General features: G+C 35.1%; 1 pseudogene; it reads left to right on the top strand.

The window, feature by feature from the left end:
- Positions 1 to 2,322: 2,322 nt before the first annotated feature.
- On the top strand, positions 2,323 to 3,030 carry LOC128311443 (NADH dehydrogenase [ubiquinone] 1 beta subcomplex subunit 5, mitochondrial-like; annotated as a pseudogene).
- The last annotated feature ends 777 nt before the right edge of the window (positions 3,031 to 3,807 follow it).

Raw genomic sequence — 3,807 nt, 5'->3', positions numbered from 1 at the left:
AAACAAAAGCTAAAGGAATCCATGATCACTAAACCATCCCTACAAGAAATGTTAAAGGGGATTCTTTGAGTGGAAAGGAAATACCATAAGCAGAAATAAGAAATGTAGGAAGCATCAAAGCAGTAAAAATAAGTACATCTATAAAAAACAGTCAAAGGGTCTCTCAAAACACACGGATGTAAAGTATGGCAGCATACACCTAAAACGTGGGGTGAGGGGAGAGGAGTAAAGAATGAGTTCAAACTTAAGCAACCATCAACTATTTGCACAAGATATTATATACAAGCTGAACGGTAAAAGAAAAAAAAACAGTAACAGATAAGCAAAAACTAAAGAGAAAGGAATCCAAGTTTATCAATAAAAAAGCCAACTAACTGTGAAGAAAGAGAGCAAGAAAAGTAAGGAACAGAGAAAAACCACAAAAACCACCATAAATTGGGTAACAGAATGGCAATGATTACCTACCTATCTCTAATTTTAATGTAAATGGACTAACCGCTCTGATCAAAAGACATAGGGTGACAGAAATGTGAAAAAGCAAGACGCATTTATAAGTTGCTTGCCAGAGACTCACTACAGACCTAAAGACACATGCAGATTGAAAATGAAGTGATGGAGAAACATTTATCATGCAAGTAGATATGAAAAGAAAGCCAAGGTAGCAATACTTATATTGGGCAAAATAGATTTTAAACAAGAACTGTAAGAGGGGACGAAGAAGCACATTATGTAATCATAAAGGGGACAATGCAACAAGAAGATATAACAATTGTAAATATTTATGCACCTGACATGAGAGCATCCAAATACATAAAGCCGTTCGTAACAAACATAAAGAAGGCAATTCATAATAATACGATAATGGTAGGGGGCTTGAACAGCCCACTGACATCAATGAGTGGATCTCCTAAACAGAAAATCAACAAGGAAGCAATGTCTTTGAATGACACTTTGGACCAGATGGATTTAACACATATATTCAGAACATTCTATCCAGAAATAGCAGAATACACATTTTTGTCCGAGTGCACATGGAACATTCTCCAGAATATATCACATATTAGGCCACAAGACAGTCTCAACAAATTCAAAAGGATCAAAGTCATACCACCATGCACCTTTTCTGACCACAATGCTGTGAAACAGGAAATGAGCCACAAGAGAAAAACCTGGAACTGGCACAAATACATGGAAGTCAAATAACATGCTACTAAACAATGAATGGGCTAACAAATAAATAAACGAGGAATTAAAAAAAAAATACATGGAGATAAAAGAAGAAGAAAACACAGAAATCCGAAATCTTTGGGATGCAGCAAAAGCTGTCCTAAGGAGGAAGTTTACAGCAATGCAGTCCCACCTGAAGAAGCAAGAAAAATCTAAAAGTAAACAATCTAACCTTACACCTCCAGGAACTAGAAAAAGAACAAACAAAATCCAAAACCAATAGAAGGAAGGAAATAATAAAGATTAGAGAAGAGATAAATGAAATAGAAACAAAACAAAACAAAACAAAAAAACAAAAGAACAGATCAATGAACCTGGGAGTTGGTTCTTTGGAAAATCAACAGAAGTGATCAATCATTAGCCAGACTCATCATAAAAAGAGAGAGGAGTCAAATAAACAAAATCACAAATGAAAGAAGATAAATAACAACTGACATCACAGAGATGCAAAGGATTATAAGAGAATAGTATGAAAAATTATATCCCAACAAACTGGGCAAACTGGAAGAGATGGATAAATACCTAGAAACATGTAACCTCCCAAAACTGAATCGGGAAGAAACAGAAAATTTGAACAGAACAACTAACAGCAATGAAACAGAATCAGTAATGAAACAAAACAAAACTAAACAAAAATATCCCAAGAAACAAAAGTCCAGGACCAGATGACTTCACAGGTGAATTCTACCAAACATTTAAAGAAGGGTTAATACCTAATCTTCTCAAACTATTCCAAAAAAGGAATACAAGAGGAAGGAAATCTTCCAAATTCATTCTAGGAGGCCAGTAGTAGCCTGATACTAAAGCCAGATAAAGACATTACAGAGAGACAGAGACAGAGAGAGAGAGAGAGAGAGAGAGAGAGAGAGAGAGAAGTACAGGCCAATCACTTTGATGAACATAGGTGTGAAAATCCTCAAGAAAATATTATCAAACCAAATCCAACAATACACTTAAAAAACAATTCACCACAATCAAGGGGGTTTAGTCATAGGATACAAGAGTGGTTCAATATTTACAAATCAACCAAAGTGATTTACCACTTTAATAAAAGAAAGGATAAGAACCATATGATCAGAATTGCTTGAAGTAGCCATGGTGGTCATGAGTTCATTACAGTGGGTTTCTGTCACTGCAGTGTCCACTCTCTCTGGCCACTGTCTCGGCACTCAGCTTGGATTCAGGGGCTTCCTCACCCATGGCTTTCTGAAGACTGCAGCTCAGTGCGACACAGTGGAAACAATGAGAAAAGACTGTTTATCACCAAACCTTCTGGATTCTATGACAGGTGTTATTTGAGTTTAATGAAATTCTACATTTTTGTTGAGTGGGATTCCAGTAGCAATTGGCATAACTCTGGTGAATATATTCATTGGTGAAGCTTGAGTTAGCAGAAATTCCAGAAGGCCAAATCCTGGAACACTTGAAACAGAATGTTTCAAGCATCCTATATCAAGATGGATTTCCAGAACTTTCTTCGATGGCCCTGAAAAGAATTATGAAAAGACAATGGCTATTCTTCAAATTGAAGCTGAAAAGTCCGATTTATGGTTAAAGTAACTGGAAGTACCAAGGTTAGTTAATGCATCCCAGAGGCGATGGTCCCTTGTATCAGTATCTTTCCATTGATAAGGCGCTGATTGATCATTCTCCAAAAGCAACTCCTAACATCGAATCTCTTATTTATCTAAATACAAAGTATATTCTCTTTAGGGGAAAATTAAAAATATATTCTATATTTTTGCTCATGCGATGAATAAAAGGCCTTCTATTGCTCTATTACTCAGCATTGGTTCAGATTAAGACTTTAGTGTGGGATTTCATTTTTTTTCAGCTTTATTGTATTGGGGCATAGTGGACAATATTGTAAGATATTTAAAGTGTACATTATGATGATTTGGTACCCATTGTGAAGGGCAGATTAAAACTTTTTATTTGTGGGTTTTGGTTTCCTCCTATAAGAAGGTATATAGGTAAATATAGAAACTTGAACAACTAGGAATTTGTGAACTCCCAAAGGTGTAACTTTGAAAGTTTAATGTTTTATTTGACTCATAATTGGAAGTTAGAGAAGTCCAATTATGTTAAATACCAAGAAATATAGTAGCTTACACAAATGTCTGTATTGTAAATATCTAGATTACTCACAGGTAATTCATAATTTTAAATTACATAAATATTGAACTAACTATATAAACCATTAACCCCTGAATAAACAATTTTTCAGTGACAATAAAGGAACCATGTAATCATTTAGAAAGATGCAGAGAAAGCATTTACAAATTATAAGATCCATTTATGGTAAAAACCTTCAAAAAAGTTGGTTCAGAGGAAACATACCTCAACATAATAAAAGCCATATACGAAAATCCCACAGTGAACATCATACTCAATGTGGAAAAACTGAAAGCTTTCCCCTCCTACTGTCAGCAACAAGACAAGGATGTCCACTCTCACCACTTTTATTCAACATAGTACCAGAAGTCCTAGGCGCAGCCATCAGACAAGAAAAAGGAATACAAGGCATCCAAATTGGTACAAAAGAAATAAAACGTTCACTATTGGCAGAATAACATGATA

This window comes from Acinonyx jubatus, chromosome X, assembly GCF_027475565.1.
Source record: "Acinonyx jubatus isolate Ajub_Pintada_27869175 chromosome X, VMU_Ajub_asm_v1.0, whole genome shotgun sequence".
Taxonomy (NCBI): domain Eukaryota; kingdom Metazoa; phylum Chordata; class Mammalia; order Carnivora; family Felidae; genus Acinonyx; species Acinonyx jubatus.
This window is presented reverse-complemented; position numbering and strand designations above follow the sequence as displayed.